Source organism: Malus domestica, chromosome 09, assembly GCF_042453785.1.
Source record: "Malus domestica chromosome 09, GDT2T_hap1".
NCBI classification, from domain to species: domain Eukaryota; kingdom Viridiplantae; phylum Streptophyta; class Magnoliopsida; order Rosales; family Rosaceae; genus Malus; species Malus domestica.
The window spans coordinates 25,827,541-25,841,926 of NC_091669.1; positions in this window are offsets into that span (position 1 = coordinate 25,827,541).

Genomic DNA, 14,386 nt, shown 5'->3' on the forward strand with positions numbered 1-14,386 from the left:
TGGGTACAAAATTTCAATGACGTGGCCTCATAAACCCGATTAGAAGCTTTCAAGAGAAGAGCAAATGAATTTTCAATACAAAAAGGGAGTAGTGGTTTTGGGTTTTTTCTTTTAAATTTTAGGGTTTGCCTTGCGTTATAGAGTACATCTTGCTTTTGTTTGTTTTGCTTGCTTCTGTGTTTCTCTACTGATAAAATTATTTATATTTTTAGGATGCCAAGTTCGCCGGAACTGCAGCAGAACGTGCAGTCCATTGATGGTGCTGTGACTAATGGGAGTAGTTCAGAGAACTAGTAGTGGATTTGATCTTATCATTTGCTGCATTGCATGGAATTTGTAGAGTTGGGCTCATTTGTTCTTCGTTTTTGTCTATTTTTCAAGCAAAAAACTCGGCAACTCCTTCAAATGGAGTCTTATCTGCATGATGAGATTCTACGACATTTTTATATGTGACGTGTTAATTTTCATGGAGGATGTTTTCTAAGAATTCTAGTGCAAGGGTTCTGTGCTGTTCCTGTGGACGAGGAAGCGATGCAAAGGCATCTTAATAATTCATATGCCTTCTGGAAATTCTAGTGCCACGGTTCTGTGTGTTGTTCCCATGGATGAGGATGCTTTCAGGAAATTCCAGAGGGTTCTATGTGTTACTCCTATGGATGAGGAGGCAATGCAAAGGTACAATTTAATTTTGGCGATGGAGTTCGTTTGTTTTTTCTATTTACTCATGTCTTTTTTCATTTATGTTTGACTGGATTTTGATAATTTGATGATGGTCTTTTGGTTCATGTGGATGCTTCGCCTCTATGACTTAGGTTTAGAGAATTTTTGTTTTTTAAATAACTCTTTCTCTGAACTGATTGGTAGAGAAGAATATATAGCTCTTTTCTGCATTGATATTAATATGCAAGTTATTGTTATTGCATATATTTTTTCCTCATGTTATATTTTCTTTTGTCAAAAAAATTGTTGCGTTCGTTTTCTTTTTTGGGTTTATGCAGGAATATGAACAAAAATTAAAGTGGATTTCAACAAATCAAGAATGGACACAGATGATAGGAGCAATAATTTAGTTTTACATAATGAATATCTCAAGTTAACGCTTGACTTCACGCATAAAGACATTCTTGATTTCTTGGTTTATTAATTTGATACCTTTCATAATGTAGGTCACAAATTAAAAATAATTATAAGAATGTCTTTATGCGTAACCAAATGTAATAAAGAAAAAAAAAACTTCACAATGTAAAAATACATTTTGCACGCGCATGAGAAAAATAATTGAAAAGACAAAAACCTTTTATTGACAACTTTAAATTGGTTGAATAGGTTTTGGCAACCTTATATTGGATTAAGAAAAGTATTGAAAAGACAAAAACCTTCTATTGACAACCTTAAATTGGTTGAATAGGTTTTGGCAACCTTAAATTGCATTACGAAAAATATTGAAAAGACAAAAACCTTCTATTGACAACCTTAAATTGGTTGAATAGGTTGTGGCAACCTTAAATTGGATTACGAAAAATATGAGTTGATGGTATAATATGGGAATCATAGTGAAGCTTTTTTCAAACGAAATTTGTATGCCTTTTGAAGTTTTTAAAGTAAAGATGTCTTTATGCATGCACAATTATGGAACCAAAAAAAAGAATTATGTATACAGCGTGTAACGTGCCGTGATGTAAAAAAAGCCTTTCACAAGCGCAGGGTGTCATATCTCGGCCCGGGCTCCTACCACATCCCTGGCTCAACTCCGCCGTAGCACGATATTGTCTACTTTAGGCCCTGACCACGCCCTCACGGTTTTGTTTTTGGGAACTCACACGAGAACTTCCCAATGGGTCACCCATCATGAGATTGCTCTCATGCGAACTCGCTTAACTTTGAAGTTCCGATGGAACCCGAAGCCAGTGAGCTCCCAAAAAGCCTCGTGCAAGGTAAAGATGGGAATATACATATAAGGCTTCCATGATCCATTTCCCTGGCCGATGTGAGATGTTATAATCCACCCCTCTTAGGGGCTTGAAGTCCTTGTCAACACACTTTCGGCTAAGGATTGGCTCTGATACCAAATTGTCATATCTCGGCCCGAGCCCCAACCACATTCTGAGCTTGACATTGCCGTAGCACGATATTGTCCGCTTTGGACCCTGACCACGCCCTCACGATTTTGTTTCTGGGAACTCACATGAGAACTGCCCAGTGGGTCACCCATCCTGGGAATGCTCTCGCGTGAACTCGCTTAACTTCGTAGTTCCGATGGAACCCGAAGCCAGTGAGCTCCCAAAAAGCCTTGTGCTAGGTAGAGATGAGAATATACATATAAGGCTTATATGATCCACTCTCCTGGACGATGTGGGATGTTACACAAGGCGCTTGTAGAAAGGCTAGTCTATATAAAGCCAGAAGACAAAAAGGTGAGTCATTCATAATCCCAAAAATACCCCTCCTTAATTAATATTTTGAAATAAAATAATTTATTTATCTATATATATAAAGTTAGAAGAATAAAAAGATTAATCATTCATAATCCCAAAAATACCCCTCCTTCATTAATATTTTGAAATAAAATGATTTAATTTAAAGAAAATCCCAACTAACAGAATAAAACTACCCTTGTAATGGATAGTAATTTTTCTTTAATTTTTTTAAATAAAAATAATAGAATAAAATTACAAGTAAAAAAAATATATGTAACAGAGTGTGGCAAGAGGCTAGTACCTCATTAAGTTTGAGATTTTTTATTTTTTTTTGAATAAACGATGTTATCTAACTAAAGGGGAGGTAGTGGGCTTAGCCTCGCAATGGACTAGCAATAATGTGGTTCAAATTCACCTTTGATAAGAATCGAACCTAAGACATTTCACTTACAAGTGAAGAGGAATACCATTAGACCGTAGTATTAAGTGGCCATTCAGTTTGAGATTTGAATACCATAAAATCTCAAGTTTTATTGCTGATGTGGAAATACATTAATATTAATATGTGATGTGCACAAAATCAAAAGACTTTAATAAAAAATTGAAAACAAATAAGGTTTTAGTCAAAGACTATTAATAGCTAGTGACCGCATCCAAGATCTCATGATTATATTACTGTTTATGTTATGATTAATTATTTCTGACCGAGATTAGATTTTGACTCTTTGCAACTATTTGTTTGATTCCAACAAGTTTCAAATTTTAAATTCCAACCGTTGATCTCCAACGAAAAGAAAACCCAGAAAAATTGATCGAGGGGGCATGTGCCTTCCTGTCCTTCATCAGCTTCGGCCTTGCCACATAGCACGAATACGAACATGAACCCAGTTAAATATTGGTGGAACCATTAACCAGGATGTGGTGGGCTGTAGCATAGGAAGAGTTTTAGTTATTTAAGCTTAAAAAATATGAATCATTTGGGCTGTTTTATTATTTTTAAGTGTTATAGCCCAACCAGTAAATAAAAAATTTGAATCCTAAGACTACTTGAAAAAAAGTTAATAAAAGTTAAATAAATTGTTTACTTTAACCAATTGAACTTCTTATTCTGCAGCTTTAGAACCAAGAGATACTTTTAACATTGATCACATTTCCAAGCCTAAAAAGAAATTTCATCCCCATGATTTCACCAAAAAGAGCTACATATGTTGAGGTGTGAGTTGAAAATCAATGAATCAGACGTACCACCTCATCTTGTGTTTCAAAATAATGTCTACTACTTCTGAATTATGTTGAGAATTAGTTGAAACAAAGAGGTCCGAAATGTACTATTTGATTGATAGGTTAATTTGATCTTGTATTGACACTCTCCGATTCTACAGCAACTACTAAGCGAGCTTTTTCAGCAATGAATCTTATTAAACAAGAATTCGCAATAAGATGAAGAGTGAATTTCTGGCAGATTCAATGGTTGTCTACAATGAAAAAGAGCTTGCCGAAAATCTTGATTTAGATGAAATAACAAGAATTTCAATTCCATTAAGGATCAAAGGGCACAAATTGAATAGGTATTTTTTCTTTTTATTTGTTAAGTTGATATGAACAAGATTGATGATATATGTTTTCTTTCTATAGCTGACACACCCCGACTCGGAACGTCCACTAGGACTCCGAATCGAGCTGTGTTGGCCGACACCAGAAAGGTGACGAAGCCATAAAGTGTGATAATGATGAAAATGTGAATAAATTTGAACCTAAGAGTGCCTAAATACCAGAGTGCGCTAATGAGCGAGCATGAACCCATTCACACGTGATACAAAGCATAAGTAAAGTATAATAAGGTAAGATAATAATTATACCATCATAAGAAGCCACCTGTACTGGGGAGTGCCACGAATCCTCATCGATCCGGAAACTTTGTTACTAGAACCTGGAGGGGTGCATAATAGAAAATGTGAGTGGGCGAAAACAAAGCTTTTCATAAACCATTCACTTATCAAAAGTAATCACCCTCGCCATAAAACCTGTATAATTTCCCAAAAAATAGAATACATATCTATATCTAAACCATGCTCGGATTAGTAACATCCATATGTATGCCATGCGCAATATCTCACATAATGAAATAAGTACAGCAGTTGAAATAAATCCATGAAAAGTAACATGTTAGCCGGATCCACCTTTTGTGGCCTGTACGGCTAGACCTATAGCTCATCTACTAATTCTTGCACATAAGTCGGAACCACCTCTAGTGGTCTGTACGACAGGCTGGGTGTAAATAAGTAAGCTCAAGTGCTATGATCACGTGAAGGCTGTGCGAGGTATCGCAAATCACCTACGAGTCGGAACCACCTAGTGTGGTCTGTACGACATGCTGACACCTACCTTGGATCCAAGGTGAGTGTGTGGTGCAGGAGGTGAACGATCACGTGAAGGCTAGGCCCTATCCTCGGGCGGAGCACTAACACCGGGATGTAGGATTATGAGCTCTAAATGCATCTAATATGGCATGTATGACTCATAGGCAACCTGTACGACAATGTCGGAGTTGCCTATTATTGCAACTTGTACGACAGTGTCGGAGTTGCTTAAACCATAAATATAGTTATGCCATAACTCAATCATTTCAACTAATACCATGAGCTCACCTGAACTTGCTTGCGTGTCCTGCGTTCACCTTCGCACTTCAAAGCATTCACAATAATTATGTGTAGGTAATATACATATGGATATACGGCAATCCGAAATTCAACCATGCCATAGTATTTCCATATATATATATATATGTATATATCATATGGCATAAAACGCATAAGCTGTAATGCTCCACTTCCGAACTATTACTTTCGAGAAATAATTATGGGTAATAAGCCCAACTAAACACTAGTTTAATTAACTATCATTACTTACTATTTTTCACTTCAATTTCTCGATTCCTCACACATTGATTTATGACCAACATTTACCCACCAAAACATAAGGTTAAATATCACACTTTCCACCAATGTCCTTCAGCTTGCTCAATTGTCTTGATTATTTAATCTCACTTATTGTATGGTTACATCTAACGTCTCGTTAGACTGCCTACGTACCCTAAACAGGGATCAAGCCATTCGTAGTTCACATTTCTAAAATTTAAACCAAATCCAAATATTTTCATTTAATCCAACATACAATCGTACTAATCACGCTTTGCCCCTAGGGTATTTTTGTAATTTCATGTATTAAATTATAAAACTATAACTTCCAGGGATGGGTTGTTACAAACTACCCCCCCTTGAGAAAATTTCATCTCCGAAATTTAAAATAACTTGCTAAAAGTAAAATACTCGAAAATAGGGAGAAAATATGCATGTAAATACATATGCAAGAAAGAAATTGAGTTAGAGCGGCTGCATATAAAATGTCATTTCGTCGTGGTCGGATTGTAATTCTTCATCATTCATGCCTCCAAGCTCATACATTCTTCCTATATAATAGTATAATATCCATATAAATAAAACAATGCAGTAAGAAAAATAATTGCACGAAACAAATAAAAGCCCAAAATAAAAATGGACCTCGCCCAAACATTCGTCTTGTCATGAATTTCGAGAATGAGTCCGAACAATAGCTAACTAGTAAATGTTGCTGTAGATGAGCAGTCTTGCCCACTAGCTTAGTGGACCCAACAATTAAGCCATCGATATTACAATCTGCAGCCCGTAACACCGATAACTCGTTGTTGTCTCAACAAGCTAACGAGAAGTTCCCGAGGATGCCAAAATATCGTTTTGTTCCTCCTATGCGAATATGCCTAAGTTGTCTAATTCATACCTCGATCCCGATATCGTACTATACCGGAGTGCACCAATTCAGCTGCTAGAAGTGTTCCGGCGTTCACGTTCTCACAACTCAAAGCTGTTTAGAATTCTTTTTGGTAAGTCTGGTAAACTCGCAATAAGATTATATTTCAATGGTTCCTACTAGCATCGATATGAAAGTGGTGCACGCACCCACCAAGTCGATCTATCATGAATCCCTAAACTTCCTGAGTGCTCTTTTAACTTTCTTGACATGATTTCTTGCTCAGTGGTCAGCCGCTCCAGCTCGCCGGAAAACTCAACTATTTCAAAAAAATTTCAAAAATTACATAAATGAAGATCTCAAAGAGTAGAACAACCTTTATACCTGTGGCCAAGGCCAATTTGGCCGGAAAGCACCTCAAACTGGCCACAAACCGCCGGAAACCCTTATTTTGGGTGATCTTGATTCGTCTCCAAAACAACTCCGACACACCAATTAATGAATGGGCTTTGTTTCAGACCTCAAAAGGAGTCTAATGGTGGTATTAATTGGATGGAATTACTTCAGAAATAGGGGAATCGAAGGCACGGGTTCATCGCACCCACCGGTGCGGTTTTTCCCAAATTCAAGGCCAAATTTCATGATTTTGGGGTGTAATAGAGAGAGGGAAGGTCATGGAGGGTTTTCTAAGTGGTGGTTTGAAGCGATTTGCCAGAAAAAGGGCTAAAATCCGTTAGAAATGGCAAGAAAACCCGACTGGGTCAGGTCACCCACTCACGGGTCACAACCCCTTCTCTCATTTTCTCTCATTTCTTTTCTCTCCCATTCATCCAATCCTCATCTCCTTCTTCCTGATAGGGCAGCTGCCCTCTCCACTTCTCTCCTCCGATTGGGCAGCTCTGCCCAATCTCTTCCTTTCCCCCTTCCACCAGCCACACACACACATATATCAATAAAATCAATTTTTTTTGTAATAATAATAAAATATAGTGTAAGATAATTAAAATAGTGATTCATTCCAAATACTTTCGAGTTTGTGACTCAACAAAACTTTAACCGTAACTCCAAATTCACTTTTACTTGTACCTACACGTCCATAAGATCAAGCTTTATCCAATTATGTCAAGAAACATGACAAAATATATGAGAATCACATACATCCTCGAAAATCACGCTTTGCCCCTAGGTATTTCTGTAATTTCATGTATTAAATTATAAAACTATAACTTTCAAGGACAAGTAGTTACGATAGCAAGTTGCAACTTTAAATGTTTTCATTGTAAAATCTAGTTGAAACTTAATTTATGCAGGGATATAAATTTTTTACTTCAAATTATTACTTTTAGGATTATTATTATTATTATTATATAACTTTATGTAGGTAGAAAAAAAATTAAGCATTTAATTTCGTAGTAATAATTTTAATTTATTCCAACCACACGAAATAATTTTTGACTCTGCTATTGCAAATCAATGCAAGTTATTGTGTATTCATTCTTTATATATAAAAAAATTTAATTAGAGAAGTGCAATTTGTATAAAATTCGATAGAATTCGAATCAGATTTCCTTCTGTATAAGAATTCGATAGAATGAAGGAATTTTTTATTTATTCATGAAACATTTAATTACTTTCTGTGAATTCGGATCCTCATCGAATCCTCTTTGTGAGGATTCCGGAGATCTGTGAATCGTGTCTGTTCATCGTATACCGTGCGGTTAGAAATCATTTTAAATATTTTTATTTAAAAATTAAGCACAAACAATACTTGACAAAACTGACCGCAGAATGTACAATGAACGGACACGATTCACAGATTTCCAAGATCCTTACGAAAAGAATCTGGAGAGGATCCTATTGGACTCTCTGTGGCTAAGACTAAGAGACTAAGACTGTTGTGTGGGTTGCCTAGTTTGATGTGCAAATGTTGCAATAAAACCAATGAAAGAAATGAAAATAGAGGTGTGCTATTCACACACTCTCTTTTATTTTTCACACTCGTTTTATTTTTGGCTGTCACATCAGATGAATTGAAAAATGGAAAAGGATCCCGTGATTGTGAAGGAATAATTTGTGAAAACAAGTTCATTTGAGCAACATCCATGCATGCAATTAACAATTAAAGGTGAAATCATGCTTGTATGCACTAAAAAAAAAAAAAAAACTTTCCCATGAAATTCAAGGCCTAGTAGTTGTGGTGAACCAAGACTCAACTCAAATCTTAAAGAAAAGAGTTGAGAAACTTTTGTACCTTTGAAGCACCTCTTTGCTTAGCAAAGGATATTCACCCATGTGAGGGCCTTCTTTCCTTAGTCTCCTTGCCCCTTGGCTCCATGGATGTGGATGGAGGAACTTTGCTTCTTGGCTCCATGACTTCTTGGATATGGATGAAGGAATGGATTCTCCAAGTTCCCAAGAAAGGGAACCTCTAAGTTTCCACACCAAGGAGAGCATTGAGGAAGAGATGAGTGACCTATGCAGAAATGAATGCTAATCCATTCTTCCTAGGGTGGCTAGTCTCCTAAGAGAAGAGAGAGCCTATGTGTTTTTCTCTTTTCTCTCTAGAAAACCCTTATGAGGGAATGGGTTATAATTTCATTTCTATAGCCACTTACATTAAATGGTATAATTGAAATTAAAACCAATTCTCCCTCACACTCTCTATGGCTGGCCATGTGGGTTCATTGAGCTTTCATGCCCTCTGTGTTTTCAAGTTGTCATACAACTTGAGTTATTGGACTTGAGATTCGAAGCCCATTGGGCCTTGAGGCCCAAAACTAACCCGAGGTCTAAAACGAACTTATTCGTTTGATTAAGTAACATATTAATTCATCCTAGCCATAAATAATTAAACCATTTAATTATCCTTACTCATTTCCGTTGTTTCTTCAATCTCTACCTTACACGGTGTACAAACCATTAGGTTCCTTTTAGCAAGGCAGTGGGCAATTAGAACTCTTCAAATCAATTGTGAATTGAAACTTACTATCCAATGTGATTCTCTTACTTATATGATTACCTTGAATGTGATTTGGAACGAATTCCTAAATCTCATTCATACGTTGGCCAGAGATTCTTAATCATATCATAGATTATTTTCCCTCAAACGGTTTGAAGGTTAGAGATCCCTTGTTGTGGATTCACTTGCCTCCATGGCTAAGTGACTTAACCTCAACTATGCCATGGACACCCTTTGATGGAGTGACTTTGATATAGTCAAAGATCAAGGACCTAACCATAAGACAACTATGATGCCTCAGGTCAAAGGACTACTTTGCATTATCCCAACCATGAGTTTTCTTGTGACATGAGTATGAGAACTCCTTGTTGATCGCGTTTAGTGGACTCATTCTCTATTGAGCACCTATATGCTTGTCTTGGTGTCAGTCACACTAATGACTCGAGACCAGTCACTTTCTTTAAGAGAAGACATAACACATACTGATCTTAACAGACTATCAATGCCCAATTGGCAATCTTATGATCAAGAATGTTTCGGATATGTATATGAAAGAGAATGGCCTCATGAATCTAATTTCTTTAGATCACATTCTCCCAATTACATATTCATTAGACTTATCGTTTAAGCATATAACATTTATATGAGACGGCTTTAAACAATAATCTTTGCCCTTTATATTAAACTAGATTAGTTTAACATGTGAAATATCCGTAAAATATCATCATATGATTGGCTTTAGGACACATTTCCAACAGATCGTAACCGTTCATCGTACATTGTGCAGTCAGAAATCATTTCAAAATTTAAAATTTAAAATTTAATATAAATAGTACCTAACAAAAAATGACCGCAAGATGTACGATAAACGGTCATGATCACCGGATCCTTTTCCTTGAAAAATATCAAAGGAAATAAATTAACAAGGGGTGTGTGAGAAGTAAAAAGGGGTATGTGGATAGCACATCCCATGAAAATATAGTTGGTGTTCTGAAATTGAGGATATGTGTTGATAGGAGCATATTTATGCGACTTAGTTAGCTTGTTTCTTGGCATTTATGTTGTTAGTTCGTAGTTATTTTAGTATTTTAAGCTATTTTCGTGTGTTTGTAGGTCCAAAGGGTTAATGTGGCAAATAAGTGCATTTTGGAGCATTTTGGAACATTTTTGGGCATGGAATGGATAGCATATGCTTGGAGCAAAAGGAATGGACGAAATTTGAAGTTTGTGCATCATCCTCTCCCTATAAATAACTATTTTAGCACACTCATTTCACCCAACACATTCACCTACCACTACATCCACTCATTTCACCCAACACATCCATTCACCTACCACCACATCCACTCATTCCACCCAACACATTCACCTACCACTACATCCACTCATTTCAACCACCCAACAACACTCACCCACTACACCCATTACATCCACTCATTACCAAACACTCATCCATTACACACATTACATCCACTCATTACCAAACATCCACCCACTACACCCATTACATCCACTCATTACAACTCCATACACTCCTCTCCGTAGCCTATAAATACATCCACCCTTCACCATAATTTAGGGGCCATCATCCAAAGACACTACATTTTACATCTCACCAATCCATACACTTTCATCTCTTAGCCATGCAAATCCATTCCATCCATATATCCATACACATCCTAGACACTTGTGCTACAACAAGGTGGTGAAAACAAAGGTCCTTGGTGTTTCAAGCTTGGAACTTTGGAGCGTTTTAGGTGTACTTCGTTCTTGCTTTCAATGTCTACTTTGTTATTTTCTAATTTTGTTGCAATTATGAGTGGCTAAACCCCTATTTAGTTAGGGGGAAGTTTGAAGCCATGAACATGCTTGAGATTTGAATTGATTTCTTCCAATTGTGATTTGATAAGTTGTGATTGCAATTCAATTATCTATTTTATTCATAACTGATTCTTGTATGTGTATTAAGGATGCATACTTAGTTTTCATGCATGAATTAGATGCTAGAATATAAATGAGTTTCACCTAATCGTTACAAGTTTATATTCATGAGTAGTGAAGGTTGTTTATCACAATCGCGTTAATTGAATTCTTGGCAATTGTATCATGCATTCATAGTTATAATTGCCTCGTCAACACTTATGATTTTCATTGAACGTAATGATATCTGATTGTATCTATATTATGCATTCATATAGGGGACTTTTAGAGAATGATTTGGGTTGTCGCATGCATTCATCCAATTCAATGAGTAAAGGAAAATCTGAGGGTTAATTTGTGCATCACGGTTAATCTGGGGTGTTCAGCATCATAGTTTATTGAAAAGCAATTGGAAATCGATTCATGCACAGGTGTGTCATGTGTGAAGAACGGACCTCTAACTAATCCATCCATCATCGTATTCCTCAAATTTGTCTTACAATCTGCCTAGTTTTATAACTTGTTTGTTTGTTTCAAATTCATTAAAACCAAAATCCCCATTTTACTTTCTTGTTTCAAAGTGTTAAATTTCAGTTTTGTTTGTGTTTTTGAGTGTTTTGATTCAAACCCAAACACTAAATTCGTCCAAAATTGTGTTAGAGTCAAATCTGCCCAGTTTGTGTTTTTAGGCAGTTTTGAGTCTTTAGAATCTGTTTTGAGTCCCTTGAGTCTATTCAAACGTTTTTAACTTTGTTTTTATGTTTTTGAGTAAGTTTAGAGGTTTTAGCAAGCCCTCCTAATCCCCGGTTTAGAACGATCTCTATTTGCATTTATACTACAATTTGACAACAAGAGGGTTTAATTTGAGTGCTTAACTTTCATCGCATCATGTGTGCAGTGGAATATAAAGTAAATAAGAAACAATATTTACGAGGTTCGGCAAGTGTGCCTACGTCCTCGGGGCCAGCAGAAGTACCTTATTTTATTATTTGAAATAATAGGAGTACACAATAACTCTCACTATTTCTCCCTCCCTCTCTCTCTCTCTCTCTCTCTCGCCTTTCTTTTCTTTATTCATGCACTCTCTTCCGTATCTTCTCTTATATTGTTTGTCATACATTGCATGTTCTTTATATAGAACACTTACCTTACAAAAGTTCACATTATCAAATATTGTATGTTGAAATTCTATACGCCAAAATAGTAAATACCAAACTCTTTGACTCCCATTCTTCCATTGCACATGCTTGTTTACGTGGGCATTCACAAGAGCTCAGGTCCTCTCTGGAGTTTTCAAAGCGGAGCCTCCAAACCAATTTACTAATGGCCATTAGATGAATATCCTACGGCTAATAATTTATTCTTCTTTTTAATTGTTTTCACGTCAAAATTAGTCTCTCTTTCCTCTTTCCTCTCTCATCTCTCAATTTCAAATGATTTTTTTTTCGGAATTTATGCAGTTATTATTATTTTTCATCAAAAAGTTGTAACCAATTTGAAGCAGAAACCATTTCAATTTCACGTAAAAAATCTGCCTCTCTCTCTTCTCTTTCAACACTGAACTGGCGAGTCCACCGTCTCCGCCTTATCGCCCATTTAGTTACATTTTGTTCTTGTAGTTTTGTTGTGTTACCATCGTTACTCTTTCCTTGACCTTGTCCAATGAGGAAATTTGTTTCAGATTGGGTTTTTAGATGAAAAGATGTGCACAAAAATAAAAGTAAAAAATTAATTTAGTTGATAGTTTAAATTAAAATCTAGGTTAACTCAATCCCCAGCAAGTTAGAACTCAGTTTTTTTTTTAAGGATAACTAATGAAAATAGCTTGAAAACTTTGAGTTTTAACGATAAGGACAAAGTAAAGAATAAAGTGAATAGTACCAGGATTGACATTTTAGTGTAAAAATGTGGTTTTTCGTTAAAGTGAACAGTACTGGGAGCTTTTCGTTAAAGTTCCCTATTTTTTAATCTCAGTGGGTTAGGTGCTTAATAAATGTAGGGTCCAATTTATCTTCTCTAAAAATCACACTCACTGTGTTGGTGTCTCTGAGGGAGGAATAATCGGTATTGTAAAGGAGTTGGACTGGGAGTTTGTTTTTATAACGGAAAAAGGCATTAGCTTTTTATGGAAAATGAGTAATTGCATAAAGGAGCGAGAGTTTTGGTCTGCTTGCTATAGCTATAGCCCCGGTCATACGGCCGGTTAAAACTTAAAACCAGTTCTCTTACGCTCACTGCGCTTTTTCATTATTGTCTTAACTGCATGGCCTAATCGCCTTCTGCGCCTTTTCACTCGGTGGTAGTTTTCAAATTATTAATATATGATATGCGTCATAAAACTAACTAGTCGTATCCATCTTTCTTTAATTCTCTCCCTTTTCTAATTACAATTTACACAACACCAATTGAAGTCTGCCTAATAATTATGTAAAAATCGATGTGTCAACAAACATTACGGATATTTTGTTAGGAGTAGATAAACTAGTAATTTTCTTAGGCCAAATTGACGGGCTCGTTTGATGTGCTTTTAAAATAACTGAAATCGCGTTCTCTAAAAAAGTTTTTAGTCATTTTAAAAGCACATCCAAATGACCGGATCATTTTCTTGGGGATCCTGGGGATTCCGTGATCGTGACCGTTCATCGTACATCGTGCGGTTAGAAATCATTTCAAAATTCAAAATTTAAAATTTAAAATTAAATATAAATAGTACCTAACGAAAACTGACCGCATGATGTACGATGAACGGTCACGATCACGGGATCCCCAAGAAAATGATCTGGACGTTTGGATGTGCTTTTAAAATGACTAAAAGTGCTTTTAGAGAACGCGCTTTCAGTCATTTTAAAAGTATATCCAAACGAGCCCGTCAATTTGGCCTAAGAAAATTACTAGTTTATCTACTCCTAACAAAATACGTGTAATGTTTGTTGACACATCGATTTTTACATAATTATTAGGCAGACTTCAATTGGTGTCGTGTAAATTGTAATCAGAAAAGGGGGAAGATTAAAGAAAGATGGATACGACTAGTTAGTTTTATGACGCATATCATATGTTAATAATTTGAAAACTGCCACCAGTGAAAAGGCGCAGAAGTTGATTGGGCCATGCAGTTAAGACAATAATAAAAAAGCGCAATGAGCGTAAGGAAGCTGGTTTTAAGTTTTAACTGGCCGTATGACCAGGGCTATAACTCTAGAAAGCAGACCAAAACTCTCGCTCCTTCATCCAATTACTCATTTTCCATAAAAAGCTAATGCCCTTTTCTGTTATAAAAACAAACTCCCAGTCCAAGTCCTTT